Raw genomic sequence first — 25,732 nt, 5'->3', positions numbered from 1 at the left:
GTATTAACCATGGCAGAAAGCCACTACCTCAGGAGGATGAGGGAGATGGAGGAAGGAGCTATTGTTTCCAGAGCTCCAAGGAAGCTGCAGCCTCACCAGGCTTACTCAGAAAGACCTCGGACCCACAAAGAGAGAGGATTGTCCAGTGGTAGCCAGGACCATGGAGAAGATGCAAGCCCTGTTGGAAGGTCTACTCAAAGTAGAGGGAGACATATTCTAGCTGTTTTTTTTCCTTCTGTCCATTAATTTTTTTGCCAGGTTCTCCCATAAATACAATCAGCTCTGAAGTCATTTGGTGAGGAATATTAGAAACTGAATTTCCCTGCAATGTAAAACAAAGTAAGAAGTATGGGATGGGATGCATGTGAGATCAAACAAGCAAGTGATCACACACCCTTTGGTACAAATGTTCATCCCCACATCTCTGAACTGCCCTCATCAATACTACCAGTGACCTGTACATTGACAAATACTAGTAAATTCATGTTTTTTTAAACTCTCAACAGCACTTAAATCAATCAATCATTTCTTTCTTCTTCTTTTCTTCACTTGGCTTCTGGGACACTTCCCTTGACTTCTGGCTTTTCTCCTAAAACATTTGCTATGATTTTTAGTCCCTTTTGCTGGTTCCTCCCCATTTCCCCATTTTCTGTGTTGGAGTACTTAAGGATGGATGCTTTTCTTTGGTTATTTCCTATTTTCTGTCTTTACTCTTACTCCTTTGGTGATCCCACCTGGTCCCATGGACTTAAATGCCACCTATCTAGATATTATCACTCTAAAATTTCTATCCATAGCCCCACCTTTCTGTGTTGCTCTGCCATTGGTATATGTGAATACCCACTAGAGAGCTCCAGTTGAATGCTAAGGGCATCTCAAATAGTGTATGTTCTAATTTAAAAAAAAAAAATTTCTTCCACAAATTTGCCCTTTTCACACTTTGTGTTCAGTTCTGAGCTCATAGTAGATGTGGAATGTATATATACTCTAACAGCTATTGTGAATACATTTTTCATAATCATTATGAAGTATTTCACAAACATTTTCATTCAACAAATACTGGCAGAGTGCCTAAGAAATGTCAGAGCCTGCGCTAGTCACTGAGCAATCAAAAGTGAATCAGACATGGCACCTGATCTCAAGAGAGAAAGGGAAAGATGGCCATTTGTGCCTATTTGTTTATACAAAATTATATCCTCCACCCAGCTTTAAGTTACCTGAGACCTAGAGTATTGTGATAGTTCATGGAGTGGAAATACCGACTAGTTTGAATAAGAAGCAGGACCTTGGGGTGTCTTACAGAAGCCAGGGAAGATGTAATAATCAAACCCCAGAAAAGGCAGGGACTTCTTCAGCAGCCTGTGGGTCTTTTCTCTAGTGGGCTGTAATAATAACAAGACTTAGCTGCAATTTCCATTGACACTGGAACAACAGAATCACAAAGCATAAGCACAACAAAGGAGATAATCTCTGTGAACCCCAGGCTCCTTATGTGTAGAATCGAGAGATACATTAATAATGCCCATAGTGCAGTTGTGAGGATTAAAGACTATAAAATACATAAAAGACAGGGTATGATGCTTGAGTACAACAAAAGAAGCCACTATTTACTGGGTGTTTAGTATTTTTGTTTTTATTATTTACACCAACTCCTTGTTTTTTTTGTTGATGGAAGACTCAGGGAGAAGAAAAGCAACGGACTTATGTCACCCTGTAAGTTAGGCAGGCACAGAACTGAGCCAGAACTCTGGGCACCAAATTACCAGCGCAGCGCTGCCTTGATGACATCATTGTACCTCTTCATAAGGTTAATCTTCTGGCCACAGAGAATCCTAGAATCATCATGTTTGAAGGAATCTTCATGTTTATAAATGATTCATCCACATTATGCAACTAGAGACCGGACCTATCTGTGAATTAGTGAACTGCCCATCAGAGCCCTTTTGGGGCAACGTTTAGTAGAAGTCTTTTAGAGAATGCTGTATTTATACCAGACTCAAGTCTACATTTCCCAATTTTGGTCTTCTTTGTTTTGCCTTTGGAAGACATTCAGAAACTTGAATCATCAGTTAGTTTTTTCCTCTGACAGCTATTGAGGTATTTAAATAAATATTTCATCTCATTGCATTTTCTGTTTTTCAATGTAAACGTTTCCAGCCATTCTAAGACACAAACCTTTTCGTTATCCTAGATTCTTGTCCATCTCATCCCCTGGGCCCTGTTAAATACCAATCCTTTTATTTCTACCACATTACTGTTTCTCGTACTATCCCATTACTCCATCTCCACTGTGACCACACTACTTAAATTTTCATGCTTTCACAGAAATTGTTGCAATTGCCTCTTTAGGCTGCCCTCTCCCTTCTACTCATCTATCTTTTAATTCACCATCTACACTTGCAGTAAAAATGATTTTCCTAAGATGCAAATCTGTCCCCATCACTAGGCTCCGCACTACTTACCAAATAAACTCTTATCTCCTTAGCGTAGCATAAGACCTTCATGATACAACCTCTGATATTTTTCACCTTTACTATCCACTGATACTGAACTTCTGGAGGCAGACTTGGAAAGGTTATTTTTAACAGTTGAAGTAGGACATGAGAGTGGTCATAATCAGGGTAGTGAGACTGGAGCTCAGAAATAGGCTAGATTTGGAAGGCCCTTCAAAGTTAAACTCGAAAGGAAATGGTTCTCTTATCTCCACCATCCAAAGATGACCACCAGATTTCTGCTGAGATTGACAACAGAGATGTTGACGTTATTCACTGAGACTCAAGATGCCCCAGAAGGAGCAGGCTACGGGGGCTGGGGGTATGCAAGATGGGTGAGCACACTTTTCAGCGAGAAGTAGGGACCATGTAGCATGCACGGAAGCAAGGGGCCACAGGGGATATGCTACTGGAGGCTGTACAGCAATAATACAGCCTTGCATGTAATCAGCTTTTTTGTTGTTGTTGGCCACAGGCATGCTTGGTTCTTATTAAGCTACAAATAAAGTAAATTCTAGACATGAAAGAATAATAGAGTCGTGGCCCCTATCTGACCTTAGACTGGGAAAACAGCTTCAGAATAGCCGTTGTATGTGATTGGGGAAGATTGTTTTAATTGTTGTAAAGAAACATTTTACTTTACTCAAAAGACTTGTGTGTTTATCCTTTAATCATGAAGGATGCCTCTGGGTGCAGCAAGTCTTCATAACTTGTTTTACTTTCCATGAGTAGGAGGTCACCCATTAAGGAAGGAGAATGGTTTATTATTTGGCATAGGAATGAGAGTTTGGCCAGAATAATACCTTATGTCTCCAAGAGCAGTAGAACACCGCATAGTGACCTCATTGGCCAGTTGAAGTCAAAAAGTCAGAGTAACCATTTTAAAAGTGAAAGCCACCATTTTGTTCTAATAGGTACTAATACGTGATCAATAATTATACAAAAATATGTTCTTCAGATAGAGACATTGAGGTCCAGACAAGTTAAATAGTTTATATGTGGGCACACTTCTGTTGGATATAGAAACAGACCTTGAACCCAGATCTGATTCATCAAACATGGCCTCCTTATGCCCTTCAAAACAGTGAAAAGGTTAGGAAATTGGTTTGGCTTAAGTAGACATGTGCAGAGATGTGTAGTGGCAAGAGTACACAGTTTGCCACAAGACCTGGGTTTAGATGTAGGGACAAGAATTATTTTCTCTTATCTGTGTAATTCTAAGCAACTCACTTCATCTGAGTCTATTTTGCACCTGCAACATAAGACTGTTGTCTTATTGCCTAATGATTTTGCTTTGATGCTCAAGCAAGAAGAGTTAAATAAAAACGGTTTATCAGCTTTAAAACCTTATACAGATATGCAGAGATATTAGTCGTGATAATTCTTGCTTATTATAATTGTGATTATTATAATAGCAGTCATTTCGTTTTCCTCTGAGCCCCAATTACCACATCTATAAAATGTTTGGATTTCACCCATTAGTTTCTAGGGTTCTCTGGGCTCTATTAGCAAATAATTATGATATTTTTAAGTACAGAAATTAAGGGACTAGGGTGTGAGAAACACTGGGGAGACCTCCGTTGGCTGAGACGACTACAATGTAAACTGAAAACAAAGAAGGTGCTGTCAAATACTGTCAACTTAAGAATCCTGATTAAAAATCAAAGAATAAAGCCATCCAAGCCCCAGAAAAGCAATCTAGCAAACAAATTTGACCAATTAGTTTAGAAAATCAGTTCACACGTGCTTTGGGGCCACCTAAATAGGATTACATTTGTGCATGATTGGCAATGAGCATTAAGCCATAGATGGAAGCTTGCCCTGCGCTCAAGAGGGTGGTAACATGGAAGACTTTGTTGCCTGAAGAGTCTCCCCTACTGCCTTCACCCATGAATACTTCACATTAGGTAGGTTGTAGAGATGTCTACATTTTAAAGGCTCTAAGGCATTCTCCTGCAAACAGCCCATGAGGCTATGTATATTCCTCACGTTTCTATAGTTCTGGTCCTTTTCTAAGCACTTTCACATCCACCTGCTCACTGGAGCACAGCATGACCCTGTTGGAGGGTCCCGACTGAGAAGCATGAAGGGTGGGCTGGGGCCCAAAGCCTGCCACCTACTGCAGTGTGGGACCTCAGAGGAGTCTGCATTTAGCTCAGGATTCCTTTCAGGAGGACTTCCCTAATCATCTCTTCACAGGACAGCCTTTTTATTTCTGTAAGCACCGGGCACTCTATTGGATACTTTGAGGAACTTCAAATGAGCTACTGGCCCTGTTGAGGTCAGCGTCCCTGGGTTCAAATTCCTAGTATCAATACATCCTAGTGCCATATTGCAAGAAGTACCTAACCTATGCTTCAGATTTCCTGTCTTAAAGGGACAAAACTATATCTACTTTGTTGAGTTTTAATAAAAATGGAAAGACATAATCCACTGAAATTATTTACATTAAGGTTTCTCAACATCCACACAATTGGCATTTGGGACTAGACAATTATTTGTTGTGGGGAACTGTCCTATGAACTATAGGATGTTTAGCAGCATCCCTGGTTTCTACCACTAGATGCCATAGCACTCCAAAAATGTGTGACACTGTCGAATGTTTCAGGGGTTGGCGGTCAAAATTAATTCCCTTTGAAAACCACTGCTTAGGCTGGGCATGGTGGCTCATGCCTGTAATCCTAGCACTTTGGGAGGCTGAGGCAGGCAGATCACTTGAAGTCAGGAGTTTGAGACCAGCCTGGCCAACATGGTGACAGCCTGTCTCTACTAAAAATACAAAAAATAGCCAGGTGTGGTAGTAGGTGCCTATAATCTCAGCTACTCGGGAGACTGAGGCAGGAGAATGCTTGAGCCTGGGAAGTGAAGATTGCAGTGAGCAGAAATCACATCACTGCGCTCTAGCCTCGGGGACATACTGAGACTCTGACTCATTTAAAAAAAAAAAAATTCTGCCCACACAAGGCCTAATAATAGCTCAATAAATATTAACTATTAATGTGATTTCTATTGTGTTGTCATTATTGATGTCTTCTGAAGATGAGGCATGGATTTCCCCCATTCTATAGTACTCAAGAAAGAATTCCGTTTTTTGTTTTTTGTTTTTTTTTGAGATGGAGTCTCACTTTGTCACCCAGGCTGGAGTGTAATGGCTTGATCTCGGCTCACTGCAACCTCCACCTCCTGAGTTCAAGCGATTCTCCTGCCGCAGCCTCCCGAGTAGCTGGGACTATAGGCATGTGCCACCACACCCGGCTAATCTTTTCTTTTTTTTCAGTAGAGATGAGGTTTTACTGTGTTAGCCAGGATGGTCTCGATATCCTGACCTTGTGATCCACCCGCCTTGGCCTCCCAAAGTGCTGGGATTACAGGCGTGAGCCACCACACCCGGCAAGAATTCCATTTTTAAAGCTGAGATAAATCAAAGAATTCTGATATCACATATTTGCTGGCTCATTTCCCCATGGATTAAATAGGCACATATGGCTATTTCTTAGTCTGGTTAAAGATTCAATGAGAAAGCACAGATCAAACAGGGGTGCTGAAGAGTAGATCAGTGGCTGTTACCTGAATCACATTGTTTGGTGCCTTTAAGGAGGGTGCTCTGGGAAGAACCCCTGCCAGCCTCAGAGGAAGGGACATCGCAGGGCAGCAGGTCACATGCAATGCTTGTCTCAACAGAGCAAAGTCACATGTGACAAGCACAGCTGGGGGCGGCGGCTGTTCCCTTGTTCCCTGAAGATAAAGTCCTGTGCTGTGGATGAGCATTTTTGGCACCAGGATACACACAGCTAAGCCTAGCTGGGTATCTGCCAGGCTTTGAAGCAGCCTAACCTCTGCAATTCTCTTCTCATTAGGAAGAAAGTAAATTCACCTCTGAGTCCTCCGCCTGGGGAAAAACTCTACTTTGCCCGACTTTCAAGATACGCAATTGGGATTCCGTAAAGGTTATTGGTGTCAGACTGGAACACAGTAGGTGTTCAACATACTTTCTAAAACCTTTGATGATGCTGGTTTTATGTATACTGCTTCGCTTAATCCTCACGCTAAACCTTTAGAATCAATATTATCGAATTTTGTAGATGAAGAAAAGGCTCAGAGGGTATAGTGGATTTTCTAACAAAACATACATAACAAGCCAAGTGGTAAACCTTGCATTTGAACCCACATCTGTCTAACTCTATGCCCTGTGATCTAATATTCCTCCTGTAATATACAAATCTAGGAAAGAAAAGTAAATCAAGAAGCTATCTTATGATAACTTTTTTTTTGTTTTGTTTTTGAGATGAAGTCTCACTCTGTCGCCCAGGCTGGAGTGCAGTAGCATGATCATGGCTCACTGCAACCTCTGCCTCTCAGGTTCAGGCAAGTCTCCTGCCTCAGTCTCCTGAGTAGCTGGGATTACAGGTGTGTGCCACCACACCCAGCTATTTTTTTTGTATTTTTAGTAGAGACGAGGTTTCACCATGTTGGTCAGGCTGGTCTTGAACTCCTGACCTCGTGATCCACCCACCTCGGTCTCCCAAAGTGCTGGGATTACAGGTGTGAGCCACTGCGCCCGGCCGATAACTTTTTTTTTTTTTTTTAACTCTTAAGCAGGTGAAGAGATTGCCCACTCACACAGACTCCAGTAACAGATTAGTTTCTCCAACTTCGCTAGGAACAATTTTATGTCTCTGAAGATTGTGTCTCATGTATTTGCCCCTTTTCCAGGCAGGACCAATGTTAGAGGCCGACAATTCTGATCTGAAAAGTCCAAGTCAAAGACCTCCCAGAATTTGAAAAGTCCGCAGGAGGAAAAACAAGAGATAATCCTTTGACATTTCTTTCTAAGATCCCAATTGTGACAAATTTTGTGTTCCCAAGTGCTGTGGAGGCACAAGGCAGCAATGACCAGATCTGTCTTCATTCAGGGAAAAATGAACAATGACTTGTCCCTGTCTGGGCCTGGTAAAGGGAACTTCATGTTTAAAGGCATAGGGATGTGTAAAGCAGGTGTTTCAGGAGATTTTAAGGTCTGCCATTAGGATGCAGACCTGACTAAACATTTTCCAGGTCATCCATAGCCCTTCAGCATGTCAGATCTGACATTTGTGAGGAAACTGAAACCAGAGAAGGAAGCTGCCCTGTTCAGGGCCACTGGAAAAAGAACCTCTCTCCTGATTCCCAGAACAACACTTGACCAAACTGAGCTGCCTCTTGTGTAATCACCCTCATTCTCATTCAGAGCCACCGCCTATGTGTCTCCTGCCTGGTCCAGATTCCTGGGGTCTCGAACCACATGAGACTTCGGAAGGGTGCGTTAGTCATTTGCATTACTATCTGACCAGCACAGTTTCCTGGCCATGAAGCCTCCTCCTGGCTTTGGAGATGTGTAACATGTGCTCATTTCCCTGCAGGGTTCAGCTTCGTTTAAGTTCAAAAAAATGAGAAATGCTATGAAAAAATGTACAGTCCTTGACCTTTGAGCTCTGCCAGTTGGCTGATGGCCTTGGGTGAATTCCTCCCCCATGAATCAAAGTCAGGAGCCAAGATGCATGATTTTTAAGGACCTCAAGCTCAATGCCTTTCCCCTGTCTGCAATGCTCTCTCATTCCCTCCAAGTCCTACTGAGTCTTTGAGCTCAGCCCAAGTGCCATCTCCCTGGAAGCCTTCTCCCATTCCTCCTCTCCACAACATCTAGTTCAAAGCTCTCGCTCTCTTCTCTGAACTTCTAAAATACTGTCTCGAATACATATTGCACACCCAGCATATTTTAGTTTAAATGTGAAAAAGGAAAACACAAATTATGTCTTGTTACTTCCCCAAGGTTATACACTCTGAAGGTTTCCCCCAGCCCTGTGGCATTGTCTCTCTCAGGCCAGTGGCACATCGGCTTACTTCCGCCTTGGAATGGATTTCATTCCTACTTCCCTGTACACTGTTCTCACCTTGTTCTCCTTCTCTCCACCTCCATATCCACCCCTCTGGCTTTCCCCACTGGGCCTTAGCAGAGGTTGAGCATTTAACCATGGACCACAAGTTACCATGTGACCAGAGCTTCCCATGGTGAACTGGCTGTTGTCCGGCTCACCAAGCCATAAAGCTGTGTGTATTCAGCAGCACTCCATCATCAAATGAAAGTGATATATATGAGATGGGGCTCAAACAAGCCCTGGAGACACACGTAAGTTATGTGAAGAAAACCCAAATGCCATGGTCCTCACTCCTACGTTACCTTCTATCTCCTGGCCTGCACCCTATATCCTCATCAGAAGTTTTCTATGATGAGGTAACACCCTTACTTCCTTCCTAAATGACTACAGAAGCCTCTGAACTAATCCCCTCGACTCCAGTCCCTTTTACTTCCTTTTCTCCACTATCAGTTGCCACCATGATCTTCAAAAAATGCTGCTCTGATCACATTCTTCTCAGAAAGCTGTGGCCCATTTCCACCCCTGTTGCTTGCAGAATTCCTGCTTACTATTCAAGGCTGTGCTCATACTATGCCTTATGTTATCACTCCCCAGAGGGTGCAGCTGGTCAGTGCTTCCCAAATATTATTCCCAAATGACCCTTAAGGGCAAGAAAAGTGATAAAGTGCTCCTGAAGGTCCTAAAGGTAAAGATCAAAACAGATCTCTACAAGAGTCTAAGACCAATGGCTTATCTAAGAATAGTGACAACTTCACCTTTATTCTGTATCTCTGGATGACTCAGTATTACCTAATGTTAAGTTACTCACATTTTCCTAGTAAATGTGATAGTCTATAGAAACATGCTATCTTTATTCTCTAACTCTGAATACAGCACTGACATGCTACCATTCCTTCCCACGTAAGTCTTTCCAAGTTTGAGAAACAGGAGCCCTTGAGTACTTTTTTATTCTCCTGTATCTCTTGGGCATGGTTCTGTGCTTGTTGAGTTCAGGAAATTTAACACTATGCTATGATATGCACAGGACAGTGCTAAGCATTTGGAGTGTTCATAGGTTCTCAATATCAGTTAAAGATTGCCTAAAATTGAAGACAAGTCATGAGTATACACAATGATAACACTACTAAACATGCCTACATGTCATGCCAGGAATGACAACTTATATGGTGCTGACTCTGACCAAACACTTCCCTAAACTCTTCATGTATATAAACACACTGAGTTCTGAGAACCATACCATGAAATAGATACTGCTAATATCCTCATTCCAAATATATGGCAAGAAAACTGAGCTTGGCTTTGAAACAGGCATTCCATCTCCAATGACCATCACCTTAATCACTATAATAATACTTCTCCATTGCCTTTAATATTAAATACTATTATCAATAAGAGTAATAACAGTAATAGTAGCAGCTGTAGCAGCTATAATCACAGTAACTGCCCAAACACATGTACACAGCTTAGAATTTAAATGAGATAAATCATATAAAATCTTCTTGAAATCTTGATGGTACAGATCCGTTTGTCATAAGACCTTCATAAATGACTGCTCTCTATCTTCCTTTTCTACCCACAAAAGTGCAGGCAGAGGTCTCCCAAGATCCCTGTGGTTAAAAGTTTCAGTGAGAGCATGTTGAAATTAGATTGTTATGCATACAAATTGAGATGGCTCTGTGACTATAAATATCTTGGGCAATAAGAAGGTGGAAATTCAAAGATCTGAAGGCTTCTGATCGACATTCAAGAACCCACTGGCTCCTACTAACCAATAGGCAGTCCTTAAACTTGATGTTCTTTCCCAGAATGGAATTTGTTTTGATTCCAATAAAAGACCTTTATCAAAAGACTGCAAGGGAGCCTATTGGGAGCGAAGGGGGTTAATGGTGGTGTTTGGCCCTATGCTGGATCATAGTAAATCACTATGTCATTGATTACTCAATGTCCCAGTGACAGAGGTAACATCGTCATCATCAGATGAGGTTGCTGGTGCTCAGAGAGATAAGGTAACCAACCCAAGGTAATACAAAACAAATAGGAAGCACCAATATTTAGAGTAATATCCATCTGACCCCTAGGCTTATTTTTTATAAAAATATATTATACCAAGAAGTTCTGTTTCTGACAAAGGATACACTGTTCTTTAAAACTTTAAAAAGGAGATGGCTTAAAAGACACTAGAAAGTTTAAATCTGAAGTTTCTGATCCTTTGTATAAGACTGCTTTTATAAGATATGGCTTCCTTAAATCTAAAGCTCTCAGAAGTGCCTTCATTACTGCACATGAATAGGTGAGCTGGTTCCTGGCCTCAGCAGCATATGGGTGAGACTGGGGTCCATCAGATGCATGTCCATTTCCAGAGCAGACACAATAGGGCATTTCTGGGCTGGAGTCAGTTAGTGACAATAGAATAAAGTCCTAGTAGAAGAGAAGCACCTCTGAAGGTCCAGCACTAGAAAAAGAGAGTCAGGGACAGACTAAGAGTTGTCTTTTAGCCACATCTCTCAATCAGCTGGAGGGAGAGCTGTTAAACGGATGGGCTAGGGGTGATTAAGGTTAGGATGCTAAGATTAGGAGAAGAAGCAAGAAAAGGCTTTAGATTTGGATTTAATTGGAGATTCAAAAAAAAAGTTACCAAAATATAGTATCAGAAACACATCCTAAGTCTAATTTTTTAGGAAGGTGAGCAGAGTTCAAATATCAAAAACAGGTCAAGGCAGGAAAGGGATAAGCAGAACAGGTAACTTGATGCACTTGAAATTCCAAATAAGGACTCCTTATAGTCTTGTATCTAAGGACAGCATACATAGTATTCACCAAATGCTGATATCAGAAAAGGCATTTGAAGCAGAGAAAATAACACGCACCAAAACATAAAGGCTTGAATGTACATGGCATTTTGGGAAATATTGGGCTGGTGATTGAGGGATGTAGTGCTTAGAACATGTCAGGTGGAAACAGATTCCAGAAGACCCTGAATGTCAAATTAAATTGCTTAGAATTTTACTGTAGGAAGTCAACAAGTCTGGGTGATGCTAACTGGTGGATGATAGAGGGGAAGAGGAAGACACAAAGCCCATGTTTGGTGCTTAGTAGAAAAAAAAAATGAATAGTGTGCTAAATTCTGCTGTAGGATGACACACGCAGCAAATAAATGAACGAAGATACTCAAGCCAGAAGAAATCATGGAGATTACAATTTTCTCATTTTATAGTTGAAGATACAAGTCTATAAAACAGGAACTCAGTCGTTAGATAACTAGAACCTAGTCCTCTTTGCATTCCATTGTACTTTGAGATTGCAAGGTTAACAGAAAACCAATTGAGTTCTCCAGAATTTGATATTGTCAGTTATAAAAATAAATGGGAAAAAAATCTAAGTTGCTCGTGGCCTGGGAGTAGAACTGAATAATAAAACTCAAAGCCAATTTTCTGACCTAATTTCAGAGTCCAAGAACTTGACCATGGGCCGCCCTTGGCTCTTCTCCCCAACTTCTGCAGGTTGACCTCATGTGCATTTGATCACTTGGTCTTCAATACGTTTAACTCATCAATTGCATAAAACATTGCAAAGTCAAAAATATAATTGCAAGAGATTTTCTTGCAAACGACTTTGTGTGGAAATGAAATCTAATTCCAAGAAACAGCTAGATGTCAAATCCCGTGAAAGGCAAGATCAATGTGAAGATAAATCCATTCAAGTTACTAGCCACTAGCTGGTCACCCTAACCAGGGACCTAAATAGAGGGGTAGAAAATAAATTTTAGTACCTGGGTTTTCCAAGAGATCACAGACCCACTGCTTATTTCTTCTATTTTCTCGCTTACACTGGTACCATAATTGAGGAAGAAATACTCAAAAGGGCAAATGGAGCCCAGAGGAGAAAGCCATCATTATTGAGGAGACCAGAAAGCTCACCAGAAGAGGCAATGCTTGCATTTGGTTTTGAAAGATTAGAAGGTACTTCTACAGACAAAAGACAGGAAGAAGGTTATTCCCAACAGAGGAAATAATTTGTGCACAGACTTAAAAAGGATCATTGAGTGGACAGCCAATAGTTCAACATGACAAGAAAATGAGGAGATTGGGAGTATAGAGAAAGAAAAGCATTTCAGTTTTGTGCAAGAGCAGTCATGTGAAAGGACACGGTGTGTCAGAACAATGCCAAATAGTTCCATGTATGTCGAGCCGAAGTACAAGAAGGAATAGAGAGAGAAATACGGCTGCAAAGGGGAGGGGTCAGGCCAAAGAGGGCTGTGAATACCTGGCTAAGGAATCTGGCTCTTATTCTGCAGCTGCAGAAAGGGAGCCACTAAATGTGTATGAGCAGGAGAGTGACACCATTAGAACTGTGCTTTGGGGAAAATAGACTGATAAATGCGAGACTGAATATAGAGTCGTTACTATATGTGGCCAGGTGACAAACTAAAAGGATGCAAACTAAGGTTGCCTTAGTGATCTTGACCCACTTTTACCTGGTCCCTTTCCTCATGTTTCCTCACCTGCACCAACATTACCTTTCTCTGAGCAACTTACCACTAATGGGAGGACTGCTCATGGGACCCTTAGCACTGCTAACTGTGGATTTGCTTCCTTTGTGCTGTGAACAGCTTGAAGGCAAGGATGAGGTCTAAATAATGCCTGTATCCTGAGCACCCAACACATAGTCAGCCCCATGGGAATGTTTGTTGACTGAATGCAGGCTGGTATGCCCAAATAAATCATGGAATAAAAGGAAATAGGATGCAGCTGTGTGCCCCACGGGCTTCCACCCTCCTCCCACACCAACCAGGTCCCAACAGTGGCTGGGTAAATGGGGCAAAGCTGTTTCTTCATTCATTCTTTGGTAGGACAATATTAATTACTGTCAAGTGCCACTGGGTTACCACTCAAACAGGGACTATGGGAGCAAATGAAACCAGCTCCCAAGTGACTTGGGGATGTATTTCCTGAGATTATGATATCATGAATGCATTCCACTCTATTCTTCAGGTCCCACTTGGTTCTGCCCACACAGACTCATGTCCTACGGAGCCAAGACATTTCTGATATTGAAGGTAGCTGATTAAGTGTGGACATAGCTGTCTTCCTGAGACCTATGTGTACCTAGCTCAAGGCATAACATCCTTCCAGACAGGTAGCTGTGCCAGATGATAATACATCTATTATATGTCTGTATTGATTTTCACAGCAACACTGCAAAGTCAGTCTTATTGTCCCCATTTTACAGGCAAGGGACCCAAAACCTAGAATGGTGGAGTGGTTCTCAACCCCGGTTGTAGTGGAGAATCGCTTGGGGTGTTGGTAAATACCAATGACCAGACTCCAGCCCAGATTGCTTGAATAAGAATTTCTGGGGTGAGGCTCACACATCAGTGTCCAGGGTCACACTGCTGGTGAGCAGCAAACCAAGGACTGAAACTCGGCTTCCCCTAGCCTCAGTGTCCTTTTCAAAGCTCCATTTGTAGTAAGCAAAATTCTACTTGAGAATTGTCGCTGGGAGCTTTAGGTCTGGTGTAAACCTTCAGAAGCTGGGTGGGAGGCAGAGAAGGGACAGGAAAAAGGCATCACATCAATTTTCCAGTTTCCTAGGCTGCTTGCTTTTGATCTCAAACCAAAGGATTTATTTGTGGCTTCTGTGGCCATTAACTGTTTAGATTCCTGCTCAGAACACAGCACCATCTCTTTCCTGCCAAGTGGGGGTGTTTTGGCTCTGGGGCCTTGCCCCTGCCTCCCCTTTGATTGGGGCAGTGCAAAGGGCAGTTTTGGCAGCTTTATGGGCTGCATCTCAAGCTGCTGACGTGGCCGCCTGATGGATGGCCTGCTGTGCTGTGCTTCTGGGGTCATGCCCCCAACGTCACCAAAGGAGCTTGCTTGGGTCATGTGTTTTGGCTTCTTTTTAGAAAAGATTTGTGGGTTTGCCCATGAATCAGAGTAGCCATGCTGGAAAGAACCTGATAGATCATCTGGTCCACCACTGCTACTATTATCACTCCCCAGGCACTTCCTTGATGGAAAAATAAAAGTTTATGTGATAATTAAGTATTAATTATCATAAAGTTCAACAGAGTAAAATATTTCTATACCAAGATGATTATTATAAAAACAAATGTTTATATCATATCAACTATTTTCCAGAGACTTTACATAATTGTGTTGCTTAATCCTAAGGGTCACTCATATTGTGCAAATCCAGGGGGCACCATTTATCTTATAGAGTATATATTACTTTATGGATGTTCAAGAGCCTTCTAGTACAGCGCTGTTTATAACTTGGGTGGCCATACTTTGCAGCCCTCTTAGGATTGCTGGAAACCTTATGAAGAAGCTGTCATTCCTATAGTAGTTCAGAGTACTCTCCCTTCTGCAGCAAAACTGGCTCATCACATGAAGACTGCCAGCCAAATGGGAAACAAGCACCACCTTTCAGATGTGTCATCATAATGTGTATCAGGCACTTTTTACTACATAAAAAATCACCCCAAAATGTAGAGGCTTAAAACAGTAACTATATGTTATTGCTCACCAATCTTTAGGTCAGGTGGGCAGTTCTGTGGATTTGGGCTTGGCCCAGCTTATCTTGGCAGAGCTCATTGATACATCTTCACCACCTCATGGATAAACCAGGGGCTAGCTATTCCAGAATGGCTTGGCTAGACTGGCTAAGATAACGGGGCCTCTCTCCATGTGGTCTCCCTTCAGGAGGTTAGCCTCAGCTGCTCACATGAAGGTCACAAAGTTTCAGGAGAACAAAGAGAGCAGGTAAAACTTCTTGAGACCCAGGCTTAGGACTCACACAATCACTTCTGCTTCTCTGTTTGACCAAAGCAAGTCACAAAGCCAGTCCAGATTACAGAGGTAGAGTAATGAAGTTCCCCTCCGAATGAGAACAGGCACAAAAATTTGTGGCAATTTTGGTAACCTGCTGTCCCTATAACTCAAAATTACAGGGTTGTGGGTTAACTCTGTTAGAGGACGTGGCTTAGGTTTACATCTGAAAGTGGTATGATCTACACTTTCCCCATAATGTACCAGACTGACTAGCAGCTGTCCAGTTACAGGTAGAAAAGCTGGAACACAGAACAAAAGATGGGGATTGTTGTCCAAGGCAGAGTTCACCTAATAGGAAGGGGTTAGAGTTTGACTTGCGCTGGTACCTATCACCTTAGATATTCTGGTGCATATCATGTTAGATATTCCTTTCCTCTAAAAGAGAAGTGTGTAAGGATCTATAGGTGTTCCACTCAGCACTGAGAAGGGAGTAGAAGGTAAGTTCTTCCCTCTATGGATCAAGGTGGGCATGTTGGAAGAATAAAAGAGAAGTCCCTTCCTGAGCAATAACCCACAAATCTAGACAAGGAAACAGAGGCTCAGGGAGATTCATATACATACCCAAGAACACATAGTTGACAAGGATAGGTATACCACCCAAATCATGATACCAAAGCTGGCTAAGATCAGTTCTGCTTGGGTTTCCATCCTTAATAGCTTCTAGCCTTCTGCTGAGGGCCCAACAAGGCTCTCAAATGGACTGAGCAGCTAATTTGAGCCGAGCATCCTTTTAAACGCCTTCATATCAATTAGCACATAAAATCTTCACCACTCTGAACAACAAGCATGATTATCTTCATAATAGAGAACATGAAATGCAGGTAGAGAAAGATGGTCAAGATTACACAGTTAGTAAATGGGGAAACATGGACCTAATTTTGAATTCAGGCTCTCACCAAGTCCAAATGCTTTCTTCATTATAGTATATTTACTCAGTTTCCTTGTCATGCATTATATATGCCAGGCAAACAGGGTTATTTTTCTTCCCAAAACATTGTTTTATTCTTTAGTTCTTGTTTTTGCTCTACCTGAAATATACCAGCAACTCCTTTTTTTATGATGTAAATTTTCCCATTCCCACCCTCATTGGCTGCCCTAGCTCTACCTATAAGATCCTTATTATTTTGTAAAGCCCAGCTCAAACACCGCCTTCTTCATCCAAAATTAAGATAGACTCTTCCTTCATCGTTCCAGTAGGAAATCATCTCTCCCACTCCTCTGTGCTCCTACATTTCCCCTTCACACCACCATTACTATTCACTTATGTCTACCATGTCTTGAAAGATTGTTCATAGGACTCATCATTGTAACCTCAATGCCCAGAACATAACTTTTCACTGACTGAGAGGATAAGAGCAAAAAGATAAATAAAAATAAAGAAAAAAGCTACATAATTCCCATGCTCAGATGAGTAAATCTCCACTAGCTACTTGTCAACCTGGGAAGACTGCCTGGTGGAAGGAAGTGATGGGTCTGAAAGCCTAAGAAATGTCAGAATTTCATCAACGCTTTCAGCTCTTCTTCTCCTTTTAATCTCTGACATCTAAAAGGCTTTGAAATTGCTTTGGTAGAAATTAGTAGTTTGTCAGACTTAGTCACAGCAGTTTTTGGAAAAGAGAAGGGGGAAAAAGTGTGCAAAGACTGGTGTTATAATTTAAGTTTTATCCAAATAAGATGTTCCAGGAAATGCAGAAGACTGCTTAAAGTGACACATTTCTGGCAGCTGATTGTCCCTGGGAAAGATAAAAGGAGGATGAGAAGGGAGCATTTTGTAGGAGCTCTTACCACTTCTAAACCAAGTCACTTTTGTTTCTAATTCTCAGAGGAAACAGAGGATGAGAATAGAGGTTTTCTAAAGATAAAAGAGTAAATGTTCACACCATGTGCACGTCAGGTATCTGATCATTTCTATCATGTGTACGTTACTTTATAAAGTGTTTTCCATCTATTTTCTCATCTAACAGTAAGTCTATAGAGTAGATAAACCAACTGATAATCAAGGAGTGCTGGAAGCTTCAATTCACAGTATAATTTAACATTTTCATAGTCTTTTTTGAAGAGACTTTTAGCATGACACATGTTTTCTTTTCTATGACCTTTGATTTTTCTTCTAAGACATAAAGACTAGCTCTTTGAAGACAACTCTCCCCCACTAGGAGATCTAATCCAAAGGAAGTGATCCAAGACACAAGAATAAAGGGAGCAAGATAAAGGCTTCAAGTAAAAGAAACATTTCTGGCCCTAGATTCTAGTCTGGGTTTGCCTGTGACCCATCGCATGGCTTTGAGCAAGTCTCCTCAATTGTTTTAAGTTTCCCAGCCAGAGTTAACCATTTTCTCCTCTCTGCTCCCAGAATATTTTCAACACTGTATTATAATTTAAATTTTACAACATATGTGTTATTTATTTACATTACCTCCTCAGCAAGACTTTGCTGGACCATCCTGTGTACAGTGGTGTCTCCCAGCATTACTCTGTCTCTGCCTCTCACTTGCGAACTTCCTAACACTTAGCACAGTTGCTCATTATTTTCTTTGTTTCCCTACTTACTTGGTAGAGGTTCTGCTGCCTCCCTGTCTAGAATGCCAGCCTCATGAAGACAGGGACCATGTCTCTCTTGTTCACCAGCCCAGTGCCTTGGGTAAAGTAAGTTTTCATATTAATGGAGTGGATGATGCCTCCTCTAGGAGACTGAGAACTCTTTAAGTTCTCTGTTGACCTGGGGTCTGGCACAGAACTGATTCTCAATAAAGGATGATGTTGAGGGATGGAAATATGCCTCTGTCATCCCTCACCTCACATTGCAGCTGTGGCACATGAAGGAGAGAACTTGTATTCAGTGCTTCTGCCCCTCACCAGTTTCTCCCCAGAGGAGGAGGAATTGTCTACCGGGTTGGATAGACCCTGACAGTACCGTGCCTGAATTGTGAGTGGATAATGGCACACCATGGGAATGTAGCGTGCAGCTGTGAACACATCCTATGGTGATTCCTGAGTCATGAGGAAGAACAGCAGGCTCTTCCTCCCCCTCTCTCAGGGCCCAAGCATGGTGGACTGCTGTCCATTTCCTGTCTACCTACAATAAGCATCAGCCAGGGAGACATCCCTCAACTGTTCTTCCATGTGACTTAAGATGAGGTGAAAAGACCAGCAAGGCATCCTCATTCTTGCGCTTCTTTGGGCAAGTAAACCTGGGGTTGGCTTCACTAAATCAGACATCTTTCTTTGCAGATTTGAAATTATAGATGCGAATCTAAGTCCAGGATGAGAGGGAAGACATTTCAGTTCACACTGCTTTCTCTGATACATCCTTTACCACTGTTTTGCAGTGGGGTATTCTATGATTGCCCAGCCATTAATACACTTGGAATTTTATTTTTTGTTATGGATGTGCCTGTAGGATACTCCTCAGAAGGTAGGAGGGATAATTCTGAGGACTTGAGCACTAAAATGGACCCCCAGCCCCCAAGAGTGTTTTGTTTTTCAGTGTATGATTCCAGACCACTTGTATCCCAAAAATGTAGAATCGCTGAGTGTTGACTAAGAGACTCTAAATGCAAAGATTATCCTAGGTGACTCCTATACACTTTAAACTTTGAAACCGTGTCCTAGCAATTAGATGAATAAAACTGTGAATTTGACAGATGGGCCTTGTAGATTGATTAGCCTGCTCCGAGATCATAAGTTTACTACCTCATTCTCAAGTGGGAATCCAATTAGCAAGAGGAGGTTTCTAGTTGAAGACTTATGGTCCTTAGCATTAGACCTGTAAGAGTTAGCCACAACTCAGCTGTTCCCTAGCCGTCCAGCCTTAAGCTGGGTACTGAATCTCCCTGAATATCAGTTTCTTCAACTTGTAAAATTAGAAGAATAGTACACATTTCCCAAGAAGGTTGTAAGGATTGCCAATAACACCTATGCAGTTTTTGATGCATAGTAGTAGTGAATATGCTATGAAAGAAAATGAACAAAAAATAAAGAACGTCCAACCCTGTAGGGTGAAGAGATAGAATGGGGGGTGGGTTGCCTTGTACTGTGTTGTCTATAGGAGGCTTTGAACTTTTATCCAGATTCTGGAGTAAACAAATGCAAAGGCACACTTGGACATGACCACACATTAAGCCCATTGCTACAAAATAGAACACAGTCTATTGTGACCAATTCTGTTTTTTCCCAGCTGACCTCCACCAAGACCTTATGGCAGGAATGTGATGTTCCCATAACCCTGAAGATACCAAGTACATTATCTGCTCTGCAAAGAGATAAAGTACACAAGGCCACCATGTTTCTTCTTAGAACCTTCAGTTAATAGAGATCAGTAAAGCTAATTGGAGCTTGTTGGTAGTAGAGGCAAAGTATTCTCATAGAAAGATTATTCCCAGGCCAAAATTAGACAATGTCAATGCTAGAAGTTATGGAGGGCGATTTTTTTTTTTAATTTAACCACCTTTTTTTACAGATGGAAAACAGGCCCAGAAAGGGGAAGTGACTGACTGTAGGTCAGCCATGTTGCCCACTTCTGATTAGACCTGGAGTCAGGAACTAGCTGGAAGTCAGGGCTCCATCACAGCTGACCATAGCAAGCCATGGTGCAAGACCTGGGCAAAGTTCTAGAAATCCATACAGAAAACATCAAAGAAAAGCAGTTTCCCCTGGTGTGGCTGGGTCCTCAGCTGGGAGGGAGGACTCTGCATCTTTGCCACACAAAGCCTGGGTGCTCATCCCTTCCCCATAGGAAACCGCAGAAGCCCCTTTATTGTTGGGGGTGATAGAGGGCTCAATAACTTCTTTCCCCAGGAGATCAGTTCCTAGGAAGCCATAAACCAGTCTTTTGATTTTATTTAGGCCTCACAATTATCCATAGAGATGGGCATCCTCATTCCAAACCAGCAAAGGAGCAGGCAGAAAGCTGCAAACGGCTCCAAGCCTCCCCATCTCATGGCTCAGGGTGGCCAGCCTCGACTGGAGGCACAGCTGCCTAGTTCTGAGGGCCTTGTGTTCTCACCATACCCTGCTGCCCACGCATCTTGCTTATCTCATTAATACAAACCATGTTGTTTGCTTTGTTTCTCTAATAGAAAATATGCTCCATGGGGGCAGGGGGATCTTGCCTGTCTTGTTCTTTAGTATTTCCTTAGGCCTTTGGACAACAGCAAACACTTCTGTAGGTGTTCAGAAAGGGAAGACAGAGGACAGGGAGGGGAGGAGGGATGAAGGGAGGAAGGGTAAAGAGGCATAAAGGAAGAAATTTTGCACCTCTATTTTCTGTTCTAGAATCAGATCATTGTAATGACAACCCCTCATGTGCACAGCTTCCACCTTTTATAAAATGTTTTGGCATTCTTTGGATTCTCCCTATAAACCTGTAAAGTAGTGAAGGGCTCTGTATCGCTATTTTATAGATACATTCACAAATTGATCATCTCCTGAGAACTGCTAAGTACTAACAACTGTGGTAGCCATGGATGCACCCATGACCATAATAACCTGGTTCTCATGGAGGTCTCTTTTCACCTGTCTCCCCAAATAGAGTACTACAGGCAACAGGAAAGCTATAACAGGGATGGGGATATGTACAAAGAAAGGCTTTTCTCTGAGACTTCCCCAAGCTCCATGCTCCAAACAAGGTAGAACTTTGAGATGAGTTTTAGAAGAGCATGTGCAGAAGGAACAATGCATACAAAGGTGTACACATTTGAGAAGTGTGGGGCTTTCCAGCAATGTGTCTGGCACCTAAGGTGCCTGCAGAAGAGAAGAGGCCAGACCTCAGAGAGCCCCAAATGCCAGGTGAGTGAGCTTGGACTTCAGCCTGGAGGCAGAGGGACCACTGATGTGTGTACACCAGAAAAGGGCCACATCTGAATTTCATGTCAGAAGATCACTTTCAGGAAGGCAGAAGAGAAGCTAGAAAGGAGAAAGGCAAGGCAGAAAGGGCAGCAAGAACAGTTCCAGGGCTGGAAGGATCATCCTGGAGAGACAGGAAGAGAGCCTGCACTCAGGCAGCAGAGAGACTCAGGCAGAGTCAACAACAGAACGGGCTGTGCTTATGGGAGAGGAGAGATCTGCCCAGGGTCTCCACAGCAAATAGATGGTAAACCTTGGTCTTCTGTATCCTGGGTCAAACTTCTTCCCATTGTAGGGCAAGTGCTGCCTCGCACGTGTACCTTCTGGTCAGCTCCCCCCAGGAGTGCTGCCTTCCCCAGAAGCCTACCTTCTGCTCAGCTGCCAGCTCCTGGCCGTTTGCCTGCCTGTCTCTGCTTACCACCACAAATAAAAGTGTCTTTACCCTCCAGGGAGTGTTAGAGACTGTGAAGCTGCCTCAATATCCTCTACCCTTGAGAGTTAAGGTGGGCCATTATCACCCACTGAGGTACCTCCTATTCATTCATTCATTCAATATTTATCTTGTTTATTTTGTATTGAGCACTGGGTCCCCTCTGGCCTCTCAGGACTTCTCTACAGCTGTCCTTTTGAAGATTTTGTTTAATGTTAAAGCTCAAAAAGACTTCTGAGCTTTACTTGGGCTCACAGTAACAATGTGGTATGTCCAGGGCCACAGCAAGCAGGTTAACAGATCAGGTCCCTGAACTCACTTTCAACCCCATGAGAGTTCCATGACCTCTTAGTGGCCTAGGTAATTAGGACTTCAGCTTAGGTCTGATCAAACCAGAATGTGTTTCATGAAGGAACAGGGAGGATGTTTACCCATGGAGGATCTAACAGGGGAGGGACTGTCCTCAGTCCCCAGGAAAGCAATGGCAGATCTGGCTCCTCAACACCATGCACACCAGCAGCACTCTGATACATATGGTGTTTATCCTTTCCTCATTCTTTGGTGATGTGCTTGTTGATGAGCTGTGGAGCATATCCAGAATGTTTTTGGAGCTGTTAGCTATTATGTCCTAAAAAATAATAAACTGCACACTGTGGCTCTGTTTCTCTCTTTCAAAGCAACTGGAGAGCTAAAAATACGAAGCTCCTTCCAGAGCCCACATAGTGTCAGAGTTACCACCAACGGGAGGATCCCACTGGCCCTGGAGACCCTGTTGACTTTGAAAAGCTCGCTCAGCACCAGCTGGGAGCCCTCCTGGCCCCAGTGCCTCCTGGACACCCAGCCAGGCAGGCTCCTCTGTGCCGACACAGACAGCAGGCTGCCCATTGTTGGCAGATCGCAGTGCTGAACCCCCAGCCCATGGCCTGCCCACTACTTGGGCCACCAGGTCTGTGTTTATTATTCCAGATGATAAAGCATACTGTCCTGAGGAGTTCAAAGCCCAAAATAACACACTGGCTGATGGGCAGGAAAGGTGCCATTGTTCATTTCCTAGAGCTGCAGGCTAGCCTCTTGCTCCCGTCCCTCGTCTTCCCCCTTTTCCCTCTTCTTCCTCTCTCCCTCTCTCTTCCACTCCTGTCTTCTCTCTCTGTAGCCTATTTTCTTCTTTCCTTCTCAGGCCTTATCTCCTATTCTTCTCTTAGTCTCTCCCTTTACTTTTCTCTCTAGATCCCCTGGGGCAGATGGGTAGAAAACAGTTTGAAAACCTCTGGGTTAAAGGCTAAGGGCCTTCTTGGCACTGAGATTGTCTAGGAGTCATTCCTTTCCATTCTGTCTTGAGCCACAAGTTTTGAATAGGAGCTTAAAAGGTGGACGCTAACTGATAAATGTCTAGCTTTCAGACCAGGGAACAGAAATCTTTGGCCCAGCCTGGGGGGATCTTAGTATATTAAAAGGCATGAAAAGAAATAAAAATATCTACATGTAGTGCAATTGATCAGAAAGACAATTCTGCAATATTGCTAGATTTGTGAGTATAGGGAAATTATTTCTCTGGGTCTCAGTTTCCAATATGTCTAAAAGAGTTATGAATCTCTGTCTTGCTTTCTTTAAGGAAGGATTAAAATCACCTAAGATCATAGACAGGAAAATTCTTTGGGGCTTATGAAAGAGTATAGTAATATTATGGGCAACCTACTACCCAGGTTTATTGTGAGAATAAAATGAGGCTGTGTACAAACACTCTCATATACTGTCAGGCACAGCCATTAGCTGCAATTTCATTTGCCATTGAATAGGTTCTCAAAAATGCAGGCTGAGATGGAGATGTTCATGCAGAAACTCTGCTGGGGGTGCTTTTAGGATCACCAGATGAGATAGGGAAGCGAAGGAAGCAGAGGTGGGCAGACAAAAATAAGTTTCAGTGCAGCCTCAACAGATGTCTCAGCCAACATTAAAGGGAGCTCTGAAGCCAAAGGGTCTTTAAGAGTTGCCCCAAATGAAGGTAAGGGGGCCAGGCATTTATTCGTCCGCAGAGTTTAGTCACTGGACATGGGCTGCCCCAGAAAGTGGTTGTGATCTTGGGAAAGGCATCACTCTTCAGCTGATACAGTCCTCAAAGGAGACTAAGAGTTGAGGGCTGTCTGCTGGCAGCCCTCTCAGCAATCAGAGGAATAACTCCAGTTGCTCTCCTCTTTAGAAAAGAGCAGAGATCTGAGCCATGCATCCCAGTATCTCCCACCTCATCATTATTATTTAAATTAGTGATTTATTTTATCGCCTCATAGTGGAAAAATATCTGATATTGGCCTGAGTTTGTAATTACAAGAGAGATGTGGGACAATTATTTCTACCTAACCAGTAATTACTACCAGCACATCCCACTGGAACGTGTCAGACTGACTGTTACAATAGGTCCACAATACAGAATCATGATTTACAACCTTCCTAATGTTCTCCCAGCATTGTGCTCTCTGTCGTACCCTACTGGCCAATTCTATATACTGCCTCTTGGGCTTGTTCTTACTCTCAACTCTGATTCAGTCACTGTGCTGCTTAAACATAACCATTCGCTTCCATCTCCCAAGGAAACAGTCAAGATTCCTATTTACAACCTGGTCTCACTCTGCCCTGACAGCTTCCTTCCGCACCTCTCCTTCCATGCCTCCACCTCTTGACCCCTGCGGCCTTCATACATTCCAGGGCAGCCCTGCGCCCATGTCTGGAATTCCCTCCCTAAGTCTTCCTCAGGATGGATTGCTACATATTCTCTGAAGCCCAACCCAAATGACTTTTCCTTTGTGCTTCCTCCATGTCCTGTCTTCACCTTGATTATAACACTTAGATAAAGGAATAACCAAACAGATTCGATGTGAAACTTCTGATACTAGATAGAAACAGGGCACTGTGATGAGGCATTGGCTTAACTTAAGGCCAACTGACCTTAGTTCAAATCTATCCTACTGTTTCCTGACTTTAAGCTGTTAAGTGAATTATAAGGACTCAGGCTGTTTCCTTATCCAGATAGTCATAATAATACGTACTTCAGAGGACTGTGTGAAGATTAAATGAGATGACAGCTGTAAAATACCTTGCTGAGTGCCTGGCATGGAGTCAGTGCTCCACACACCATAGCTGCTGCTGGGGGACAGGAAAAAGAGGAAGTCTTCCACTTCTGCATTTTCTTCTCTGGGCACCTAGATACTCACTAGACTATAAGCTCCCTGAGGGCAGGGTCTACAATTCCTTGCTCATAATTGCATTACTAATGCAAAATTCAGTGTCTCACTAATGTATATTTAAATGTATTATGTTTAAATACATTTAAAATATTCTGGAAATGCTGAGACATATGGATTTGAATTGAATCCTTAAGGGTTTTCAATGCGGAGGGCATATCTCTCACTTTTAGAGAAGAGCAAAATAGAAAATCCCATAAGATGGTGTCCAGACCTGCAGCCTTGGCAAATAGACAAAGGAGGGAAGAACTGGCCTGCCACAATGATGAACACCCCCATCTATCTTCTCTTTTCAAGGCAGCTGTACTCTGTAGTGAGGCAGCCATGCTGGACAAGCTCAGACTAAACACATATACATCAATGTCTCCATGTGAGCTGCTCATGTGTCCACACCAAACCCTAGAGAGGGCTCCTGGGGACAGTAGATAGGACCGAGACCATTTCAAAGTAATTTTGAATGCACATCCCTTTCATCCTCCTGTCACTTCTTGGAGCAGCCTCAGGGCTCATCCGTGGGGCAATAATTCCATGTTCAACTCATCCTTTATGACTTGGGCTCAAGCCAGCTCACCAGATACTGGTCCTAAGAAGAGAGCAAGTTGTATGGTTGCCATGAATTCCACCATGAAGAGAGTCATCTCTTGGCTCTTTTAATTGTTTCTCCTAAGGAACATTTATGATACAATGGCAGGTGTTTGGAGGAACTCACATTCAGATAGCAATTTACTTGAGAGGAAATGGAAACCTTAAACACTGAAAAGATATATTATTATATATTGGCTCTGTATCTCTGGAGAACCCTGATAGAACTAAGATTCAGAAAACGAATTCCGAACTCCTCTGTTATCATTTAACCTCCCTGAAACCATTTTCTCATCAGCATGATGGGGATTAATCTCCCTCCCTTTCATGACTGCTTTGAAGAGTAACTGGATATAGAAACACATATAACACCATGGCTAGCAGATAGTAGGTGCTTCACAAT

Source organism: Saimiri boliviensis, chromosome 11 (assembly GCF_048565385.1).
Source record: "Saimiri boliviensis isolate mSaiBol1 chromosome 11, mSaiBol1.pri, whole genome shotgun sequence".
Lineage (NCBI taxonomy): Eukaryota > Metazoa > Chordata > Mammalia > Primates > Cebidae > Saimiri > Saimiri boliviensis.
Note: the sequence above shows the minus strand (reverse complement) of the source record.